Source organism: Henckelia pumila, chromosome 4 (assembly GCF_033568475.1).
Source record: "Henckelia pumila isolate YLH828 chromosome 4, ASM3356847v2, whole genome shotgun sequence".
NCBI classification, from domain to species: domain Eukaryota; kingdom Viridiplantae; phylum Streptophyta; class Magnoliopsida; order Lamiales; family Gesneriaceae; genus Henckelia; species Henckelia pumila.
In genome coordinates, this window is record NC_133123.1 from 205,409,253 (window position 1) to 205,420,734 (window position 11,482).

Below are 11,482 nucleotides of genomic sequence, written 5' to 3' on the forward strand. Positions count from 1 at the left end.
CAAAACATGATGTAATTACACAAAACTTGCATGTTTCTAAGATCAAGGTGCAACAATCAAAACATTCACAAAGTAACTATTTTCTGTCTACCTTATTCAGATAGTTCAACTGTGTGATGACACATATTACTGCTACTGAAAGGAAAAACCAAGTCTGAGCATATGTGAATTGATTTATTCCCTCCAAAGTGAGCTTTATTGCGATTCCCATCGCCTTTATGCTCACAACCTGAGTGAAATTATCACATACATGATAAGCTAGAAAACATAGGCTGCTTCATCAGGCAACACAAAATCCAGTCAACTCAAAATGATGAAGTATGATGGAAAGTACTGTCAGAGCACCCATTAAGGAACAAATGCCCAAGTAAACCACTATATTGGTTTGCCCGTAAAGAGGCTCAAAATGAAGCGTCAGGGCAAGTACGATTTATACTGTAGCTGCTACGTATATCATAAATGCTTTGTGCAAGACAATGAGCAGAAATAAGCAATAAATAATAATGCAACAACTCGTTAATGACAGTACACGTGAAAAGAAGAAAATAAAATTTATAAGCAAGGTTCAGGAACCTGGTTGGATGGACAAAATCCAGACTTGTTGTACAGAAGTTGGAGTTTGCTCTTGAGGAGCATGAATAACAATTATTACAGAACCAACGATGCAGGAGATACATCCAAGTATGCCCATCTTTTGCAGTCGTTCCCTCAACATAAAGTGCGCTAGAACAGCACTTTTGAAGGGCACAAAAAAGGGCTGGTCAAGATATTAATCAAGATATCCTTGTAAGGTTCAATGTTTTCATAATTTAGAAAAAATCTACCTGATAATAATACTCAGTGCACCAAGAGGCGTAACGGGGACAGCTGGGGCATAAATATAAGCAACAAAATTAGCCACCTCTCCGCCAATCACTGCACAGAAAGATGAAAGGCTCATGGTTAGTGATGAGTGGTCATAATAGAGCAGAAAGGAACAGTATAAAAATCCTACTAACTCGTTATCATGCCTGCCCACCAAAGAGGTTCTAGTAAGTAAGTGTAGCCTCCAACACCTTAAATACAAGAAACACAAATTATGATTATACCACATCGTGCACCATAAAAGGATTTGACAGTTAAGAGATGGAATTTGTGAAAAACGGTAAGCAAAATCTTATCTTGTTATAACAAAGTAAATCGCAGCAGATTAGACTACGTTCATTAACTGGAGTTTCCATGCACACAATAAGCCTATATCGCTTATTGGTTTTTTTGGAATTTTCAACTGGAGCGTCCTTTTCATTTCTTACTAATTAATTTTTTTCTTTCAGGTGTTTTGGAAGCTAATTTTGTTGAACCAGCGCATAATAAACAAGGATTTGAGCGCACAACTGCACTGTCAAGACTCGAGGCCAGACTAATACATGTACAAAAGGCTTATTGGTTTGATTCTTCATCCCTAGCTATTCTTTTAACATGAGTCTTAAACTTTTATATCTACTAGCTCATTGGGATAATTAGAATTGGTAATAGGTCTTCCAATTGCCATAAAATTGGCTATGCTCTAAGACGTCAACCAAAGAACTCTATTTCTCCTGAGAAAGCAGCTAACTTGATGGCCCACAAAAATAAATCCAACTTAAAGTCTAAACTAAGTGGGAATGCCGCAAACAGTGGTGTGTCAAAAGAAAAGTCACCTCGTCAATGGTATTGATGAACTTGTGGAGAAGGAGAACTTTTCCAATGATGGCGCTTATACAGCTAAAGCTGCAGGCATTAGGAATGATTGTGCATAGCCTGCAAGCAAAATCATAGGAACAAGTCAATGCGAGGCGCAAACTATAAATCCTATTAACTGTTATTCATCCCAAGATAATGCATCATTTGACACTGCTAGAAACTCGAACATCAAGGAAAATTCATTAAACTTCACTTTTGTTTTCCTTTTTTGCTTAATTTAATCATACTTATACTTCAGAATCAATTTATGTGCTTACTTTCTAGTTTATTATTATCCTATATGTGTGTCCCTAAACAACAAAAAGCAGTGAGGAGCAGTGCAGCTGAATCTGGCCCTTCACCCTATTTCAATGACGTGGAGGAAATTTTGCAGCTGCTAGCTTATTTTCCGAGAGTCGTGTGTCAAATTACTAAAACCTCACACAAGTCAGTCAATGAGAGTAAAGCACAAATATTATGTGCTTCGTCTATGCTATGAACATCTCGACATTCGGAGGTGCCCAAACAAGAAGGAACCCAAAAAAAAAAAAGCCCAAACAGATGAGCTAATGAAAGAACCCGGAAAAAAAAAGAACACAAAACAGAGTCTCGTTTTTAACCCTTTTCTCGACATTCACCGAAAACCCAAACAACAATAAATCTAGACCCTCAACATCTACTAAAATACCACGAAGCATGAGCCCGAAGCAAGAGAAGAAAGCAACAAAACTTACACAGTGAAAGTCGCGACAATGAAGCTCCGATCCAAGCTTTAAACTCACGATTGAAGTCACGATTGGCGTTGCTAAGGCTTGGGCTAGATGCAAAGAGGTCGGACAACCATTTTTCGGCGATCGATCGGCGCCGGAGGTGAGCTGGGTTGAAGGGGGCGAAGGGTTTGGCTAGGGATTGGGTTTCTCTCGTTTCTTCACTTAAGCTAGACGTGTAGTACTATATAGGTTATTGTATGTATTATATTTTTTAAAATATGTATTATATTGTTGCATGTTTTTCGCTCGCAAGCGCACGATGTCAAGTTATAATATAGGAATTATGTCCAAGTCGATCTCACGGAGAATGAATAAATGATATTATATCAAATATTTGCAACTAATAAAATCATAATCCTATGTAGAGCTACGAAAGTGGTTTGATTTTTATAAAACTAAAATTTGCAAGAAAAAAAATTAAATAACCACGAGTTCACGAGACGAAAATTCAATAAGCGATGAATTCTAAAGGTTCGACTTCACTTGACCATCCACCAGTTTAATTCATAGAGAAATCTATATCATAAATTCTTCTAGTTTACTAACCAAGAATCCCTATTATTTTCTACTACCTCTCTCGAGTGTCAAGCAGAAATTCGTATTCAATAGCAAACTCAATATCTCTATCTAATTTCAACTATTAAATCCGGTAAATAGCACAATAATTCTTACAAAGGCTTCAATGGAGTTATAGGCATCTCGAACTCTATAAACACCAATGATGTATTTTCCTACGGTCCTATTCAAAATCGCCTCTCTCGAGTGCTAGATTTCAAATAAATTTAACAATTCAAGTAATGATTAGTTAATTGAACGCAATCAATTCAGGAAAACACAAATAAACCGAATGAATAATTCTAATATATCAATCAAAATATCAAAAACATGGTTTCAAGTCAAGCTACGTCGTTCCTCTAGACAAAGAAATTAGTTCATAATGTAAATAAAAATCAAACAAAGCATGTTCTTGAACATCATTCAAAAACTAGGAGAAAGAATGAAATAAAAATGAAGGTAGATGATGCTTCTCCGTCTCCGGTAGTCGCTTCGTCCGTCTTCGCGCCAAGAATGCTTCTTCTCCCTTTTCCTTGGTCTTTAGCCGTCTCTAGCCTTCAAAAACTCTGAATACTCTCTAAACCCTCGTATCCCTCAAAAATAAGCTATCAAAACCCTTTTAAATTCGATTAAAGACTTTCCATATTTTTGGAGACTGCGCAGCGCTGGAGCGCTGCTTCCTCGGCGCTGGGGCGCTCAAGTTTCGTATTTTATTTTTCAATGACGGACGTCTAGCGCTGGAGCGCTTCCAAACTGGCGCTGGGGCACCATACCTTAGGCACCAAGCGTCAGTACTCGGCACCATCTTAATCACTCAAAACCTTTCATTAGGGGTGGATCCTAAACTCTTTCAGCTCCATACTTTTTAACCTACACAATTCAAAATCATTATTAATTTCTAGTTTCCTCATGATAAAAATAAAAACAAAAACAACTAAAAAAAAATAAAAAAACGCATAAAAACTAGTTTGGGTTGCCTCCCAAGAAGCGCTTAGTTTATAGTCCATAGCCCGACTGTATTCCAATTCTAGCCCGGTTTCGCGTTGTTGAGGGTCTTCCCTTTCGCTTTCACCCTCCAAATATATTCAACAACCTTTTTAAACTTTGATTTCTTCTTCATTTTCTTCTTTTTCTTTGGCACCTTCGGATCATTCTTCTTTGAATCTACCTCATGAACAAGTTTGGGATGGCCATCCAGCTTCACAACTCGCTCAATCATGCATAATTCCTCGATGGGTGGATTACTTGATTTCTTGAATATGTTAAAAATAACTCTTTCTCCGTCCACACCCATCGAAAACTCACCATTCTTCACCTCAATCTTGGCATCAGCAGTGGCCAAGAAAGGTCTCCCCAAAATCAATGGCATATTTGCATCATCCTCCATATCTAGCACAACAAAATTCGCAGGAAAAATAAATTTATCTACTTTTACCAGTACATCCTCAATGATTACAAACGGATATGTGATAGATCTGTCAGCTAGCTGCAATGCAATTGTCGTGTGTTTCACCTCTCCAATTCCCAAACTCCTGAAAACAGACAAATGCATTAAGTTAATGCTAGCTCCTAAATCACAAAGTGCTTTATTAAAATTAGAAGAACCAATAATGCAAGGAATCGTAAAGCTCCCTGGATCTTTTAATTTTTGTGGTAGCTTCTTTTGCAGAATAGCACTGCACTCTTCAGTCAGGTTGACAGTCTCGAACTCCTCCAGCTTCCGCTTCTTAGACATCACCTCCTTCAAGAATTTTGCATAATGCGGCATCTGCTCCAAAGCATCAGCGAATGGAATATTAATATGAATTTTCTTGAAGATAGTCAAGAAACTTATAAAATTTCTCATCCAACGCTTTCTTCTTGAACCGCTGAGGATATGGCAGAACAGCTTTTGGTACAGGCGGTTTCTCAGGCACAACTGCAGAATTGCTGGAATTTTTGTTAATAGATTTTTCAGACTCCACCACAATCTCTTCAGCCTCTTCATTATCTACTTCCTTTGGGTCATCAACCCCAAGTTCTTTACCACTTCTAAGGGTGATAGCCTTGCACTGCTCCCTTAGATTAACCTTAGTATTGCTAGAAAACACACCTCTCTGCTGATTATTCAATGCATTCGCCAGTTGACCAATTTGTGTTTCAAGATTTTTCATAGAAGCACCCACATTGGTCAGGTGTATCTCCATATTATTAAGCCTATTCTCAGTTCTCTCAAATCTTTTTGTTGACTCAGAAATAAAATTACCAACCAAATCCTCCAAATATGACCTACCCCCATCCTTTTGATTATTGAACTCCGTTGGAGGATTCAACACATTATTATAATTTGCATATGAAAAATTATCATGATTGCGCAAAATAGGATGATATTGATTTGGTAAAGGATTACCTCGATAGCCAGTAAAATTGCGGTTGTTCACATACTGAGCTTGCTCCACACTATCAAATCCATCAGCAGAATTTACGGCAGTCGCCAGTGATGCTGTCTTTGTAGAACTTTGATTTCCTTTGGTCAGTGCAGCCAACTGTGTAGAAATAGTAGCCATATGAGCAGTCAAGGCAGTGAACGCATCAAACTCAAGAATTCCAGTAGGCTTCCTTATAGCAGATCTCTCACTCGGCCACTGATAACTATTAATCGTCATTTGCTCAAGTATCTCATAATCCTGTTTAGGAAATTTAGAAAATATTGAACCTCCAGCTGCAGCATACACAGAAATACGAGTTGGCCCATTCAAACCATTGTAGAATAACTCAATCTGTTCCCAGTCCGAAAAGTTATGGTTTGGACACTTTCTAAGCAATTCCTTGTACCGCTCCCAAGCTTCATACAGTAGCTCATAATCTTGCTATTTGAACGTAGTGATCTCAATTTTCAGCTGGGCAGACTTGGCAGACGGAAAGTACTTGGCCAGAAATTTAGATGTCATGTCTTCCCATTTATTGATACTTCCAAGAGGTAGTGACTGCAACCAACTACGAGCATTGTCCCTAAGAGAGAACGGGAACAATCGTAGTCTGATGGTGTCCTCAACAACACCATGAATCTTCACTGTGTCAGCAATCTCTCAAAAAAGTACGCAGGTGCAAATTTGGATCTTCAGTAGCTGCACCCCTGAACTGATTCTGATGCTCCATATTAATCAGAGCTGGCTTCAACTCAAAATTATTTGCCGTGATGTTCTGCCGAGCTATCCCAGAATAATGAGTATTGATCACTTGTCGAAAGTGATCTCTGATCGGCACCGGAGCATTATTGACAACTCGTTCTCTTTCTCTTTCTTCAGCCATTTGTTGCAACTCTTCTCTTCTATCTTTTCGCAAAGCTTTAGCAGTTTTCTCGATTTCCGGATCAAAGAGCAGTGAGTCGTAACTTTGGCTTTTTCGCATAAACTGCATAGACAGGAAAGATTTAAAATTAAAACCAAAAAAATAAAATAAAATGCTCTAAATCAAAATTAAGACCAATTAGCACAATTTAATATAAATCAAATAAAATTCATTCCCCGGCAATGGCGCCAAAAACTTGTTGCGTGTTTTTCGCTCGCAAGCGCACGATGTCAAGTTATAATATAGGAATTAAGTCCAAGTCGATCCCACGGAGAATGAATAAATGATATTATATCAAATATTTGCAACTAATAAAATCATAATCCTATGTAGAGCTACGAAAGTGGTTTGATTTTTATAAAACTAAAATTTGCAAGAAAAAAAATTAAATAACCACGAGTTCACGAGACGAAAATTCAATAAGCGATGAATTCTAAAGGTTCGACTTCACTTGACCATCCACCAGTTTAATTCATAGAGAAATCTATATCATAAATTCTTCTAGTTTACTAACCAAGAATCCCTATTATTTTCTACTACCTCTCTCGAGTGTCAAGCAGAAATTTGTATTCAATAGCAAACTCAATATCTCTATCTAAGTTCAACTATTAAATCCGGTAATAGCACAATAATTCTTACAAAGGCTTCAATGGAGTTATAGGCCTCTCGAACTCTATAAACACCAATGATGTATTTTCCTACGGTCCTATTCAAAATCGCCTCACTCGAGTGCTAGATTCAAATAAATTTAACAATTCAAGTAATGATCAGTTAATTGAACGCAATCAATTCAGGAAAACACAAATAAACCGAATGAATAATTCTAATATATCAATCAAAATATCAAAAACATGGTTTCAAGTCAAGCTACGTCGTTCCTCTAGACAAAGGAATTAGTTCATAATGTAAATAAAAATCAAACAAAGCATGTTCTTGAACATCATTCAAAAACTAGGAGAAAGAATGAAATAAAAATGAAGGTAGATGATGCTTCTCCATCTCCGGTAGTCGCTTCGTCCGTCTTCGCGCCAAGAATGCTTCTTCTCCCTTTTCCTTGGTCTTTAGCCGTCTCTAGCCTTCAAAAACTCTGAATACTCTCTAAACCCTCGTATCCCTAAAAAATAATCTATCAAAACCCTTTTAAATTCGATTAAAGACTTTCCATATTTTTGGAGACTGCGCAGTGCTGGAGCGCTGCTTCCTCGGCGCTGGGGCGCTCAAGTTTCGTATTTTATTTTTCAATGACGGACGTCTAGCGCTGGAGCACTTCCAAACTGGCGCTGGGGCGCTTAAGACATGAAATTACGGGGGTTGGAGCGCTGGAAAACTAGAGCTGGGGAGCTGAAATTTCGAATAAAATCCTTTTACTGAGCTACAGAGAAGCGCTGGAGCGCTCCCAATGAGGCGCTGGGGCGCTATTCCTTTTGTCCAACACGCAGCAATCTTGCAAAAATCATATATTGAGTTTTAGCCGTCGGATCGAGCTGAAATTTTGACAGCAACTTTAAAACATCCAAAACTTCAATTTGAACGGTGAAGATTGGATTTGGATGTCTTTATAAGCTCCAATAATTTTGTAAACTTTGCTGTTTATAATTTGTCTTTCCGCTTCTTCTTGCTACTTTTCTTCAAATATTTGCAACTCACAAAAACAACAACAAATACACATAATATCCACTCGATACATCACAAAATCCAAGTCAAATCATATATAAATTAAGTGCATAAAATGCACTTATCAAATCCCCCCAAACTTAGACTTTTGCTAGTCCCGAGCAAAACAATAATGAGCAATATATCGGCCTCCGAATTTTTACATTCCAAGATTAATTACACATGTAGGCTAATTTTCTCAAGAGTTCTTGTGTGTGTGTGATTTCGCCAATCTCATCTACCCACCCAACTTTCGATAAAATCATGCAATCCGTAAGCTTCACAGATTCATTAATCCCGCCCTCAAGTTTCAAGACACTCTCCACCAAGTTCAACTTCTAATTGCACAGATCAACAGGACTTTTTCGATTAACATTAGGCTCAAGTATAATCAGCAGGATATAAGCATCCATAAGTATATCAATGTAAACAAGGACTCAGGATTCAAAGCAAAGGGAATTGAATATTTTCAATTTGTGCAGGATCATGAGTAGCTAAATTTTTTTTATTTGCATTTCCAGACATTAGTCTTGGCTTTCTTCTACTCCATACATCTCCATCTTTATGTCTTGTATTTGGACTAGAATTTCAATCCAATTTTTTTTTTCAAGGCCTCCCCTCACCTTACTTTCTCCGCCATTACTTTTCTTTGAACTTTTTAGCTACTCAATTTGTTTTGGATTTTTCATGAATATAGAATGGCTAAAAAAAACTCAATAGATTCGAAAAAAAATGCCTAAATCACTTCTGTGTTCATAAAAATCTATCTCAGTTTCAAGCAAAAATCACAAGAGTTAATAATCAATTCCTCTAATCCACATCACAAATCTACATAATTTTTCTCTAATTGCTAAGAGTATCGAAAATCATGGCATTCGTGCATAAATGTGAGAATTCAAGATTAAATATAGCTAACATAAAATTTTTCAGCACACAAAATTTATTTTCATCATAGGCCAACACAATTACAACATCATGCCTTCAACTCCAACTAACTCATAAAAAATTTCAAATTTTCACAATTTTTAAGCATCCCCCAAAACTTAAATTGTGCATTGTCCTCAATATACAGTATTCATTAAAAACACGGGACACATGTCTTAGGCACCAAGCGTCAGTACTCGGCACCATCTTAATCACTCAAAACCTTTCATCAGGGGTGGATCCTAAACTCTTTCAGCTCCATACTTTTTAACCTACACAATTCAAAATCATTATTAATTTCTAGTTTCCTCATGATAAAAATAAAAACAAAAACAACTAAAAAAAATAAAAAAACGCATAAAAACTAGTTTGGGTTGCCTCCCAAGAAGCGCTTAGTTTATAGTCCATAGCCCGACTGTATTCCAATTCTAGCCCGGTTTCGCGTTGTTGAGGGTCTTCCCTTTCGCTTTCACCCTCCAAATATATTCAACAACCTTTTTAAACTTTGATTTCTTCTTCATTTTCTTCTTCTTCTTTGGCACCTTCGGACCATTCTTCTTTGAATCTACCTCATGAACAAGTTTGGGATGGCCAATCCAGCTTCACAACTCGCTCAATCATGCATAATTCCTAGATGGGTGGATTACTTGATTTCTTGAATATGTTAAAAATAACTCTTTCTCCGTCCACACCCATCGAAAACTCACCATTCTTCACCTCAATCTTGGCATCAGCAGTGGCCAAGAAAGGTCTCCCCAAAATCAATGGAATATTTGCATCCTCCTCCATATCTAGCACAACAAAATCCGCAGGAAAAATAAATTTATCTACTTTTACCAGTACATCCTCAATGATTCCAAACGGATATGTGATAGATCTGTCAGCTAGCTGCAATGCAATTGTCGTGGGTTTCACCTCTCCAATTCCCAAACTCCTGAAAACAGACAAATGCATTAAGTTAATGCTAGCTCCTAAATCACAAAGTGCTTTATTAAAATTAGAAGAACCAATAATGCAAGGAATCGTAAAACTCCCTGGATCTTTTAATTTTTGTGGTAGCTTCTTTTGCAGAATAGCACTGCACTCTTCAGTCAGGTTGACAGTCTCGAACTCCTCCAGCTTCCGCTTCTTAGACATCACCTCCTTCAAGAATTTTGCATAATGCGGCATCTGCTCCAAAGCATCAGCGAATGGAATATTAATATGAATTTTCTTGAAGATGTCAAGAAACTTATAAAATTTCTCATCCAACGCTTTCTTCTTGAACCACTGAGGATATGGCAGAATAGCTTTTGGTACAGGCGGTTTATCAGGCACAACTGCAGAATTGCTGGAATTTTTGTTAACAGATTTTTTAGACTCCACCACAATCTCTTCAGTCTCTTCATCATCTACTTCCTTTGGGTCATCAACCCCAAGTTCTTTACCACTTCTAAGGGTGATAGCCTTGCACTGCTCCCTTGGATTAACCTCAGTATTGCTAGGAAACACACCTCTCTGCTGATTATTCAATGCATTCGCCAGTTGACTAATTTGTGTTTCAAGATTTTTCATAGAAGCGCCCACATTGGTCAGGTGTATCTCCATATTATTAAGCCTATTCTCAGTTCTCTCAAATCTTTTTGTTGACTCAGAAATAAAATTACCAACCAAATCCTCCAAATATGACCTACCCTCATCCTTTAAATTATTGAACTCCGGTGGAGGATTCAACACATTATTATAATTTTCATATGAAAAATTATCATGATTGCGCAAAATAGGATGATATTGATTTGGTAAAGGATTACCTCGATAGCCAGTAAAATTGCGGTTGTTCACATACTGAGCTTTCTCCACACTATCAAATCCATCAGCAGAATTTACTGCAGTCGACAGTGATGCTGTCTTTGTAGAACTTTGATTTCCTTTGGTCAGTGCAGCCAACTGTGTAGAAATAGTAGCCATATGAGCAGTCAAGGCAGTGAACGCATCAAACTCATGAATTCCAGTAGGCTTCCTTATAGCAGATCTCTCACTCGGCCACTGATAACTATTAATTGTCATTTGCTCAAGCATCTCATAATCCTGTTCAGGAAATTTAGAAAATATTGAACCTCCAGCTGCAGCATCCACAGAAATACGAGTTGGCCCATTCAAACCATTGTAGAATAACTCAATATGTTCCCAGTACGGAAAGTTATGGTTTGGACACTTTCTAAGCAATTCCTTGTACCGCTCCCAAGCTTCATACAGTAGCTCATAATCTTGCTGTTTGAACGTAGTGATCTCAATTTTCAGCTGGGCAAACTTGGCAGACGGAAAGTACTTGGCCAGAAATTTAGATGTCATGTCTTCCCATTTAGTTATACTTCCAAGAGATAGTGACTGCAACCAACTACGAGCATTGTCCCTAAGAGAGAACGGAAACAATCGTAGTCTGATGGTGTCCTCAACAACACCATGAATCTTCACTGTGCCAGAAATCTCTCAAAAAAGTACGCAGTTGCAAATTTGGATCTTCAGTAGCTGCACCCCTGAACTGATTCTGCTGCACCATATTAATCAGA

General features: G+C 37.7%; 2 non-coding genes across 2 annotated transcripts; both read left to right on the forward strand.

Annotated features, from left to right (window-relative positions):
* Positions 1-5,801: 5,801 nt before the first annotated feature.
* LOC140869922 (small nucleolar RNA R71) lies at positions 5,802-5,908 on the forward strand. Its single transcript, XR_012146911.1, has one exon. It is a non-coding gene; the product is annotated as a small nucleolar RNA R71 (small nucleolar RNA).
* A 5,201-nt stretch (positions 5,909-11,109) lies between these two features.
* LOC140869895 (small nucleolar RNA R71) lies at positions 11,110-11,216 on the forward strand. Its single transcript, XR_012146885.1, has one exon. It is a non-coding gene; the product is annotated as a small nucleolar RNA R71 (small nucleolar RNA).
* The last annotated feature ends 266 nt before the right edge of the window (positions 11,217-11,482 follow it).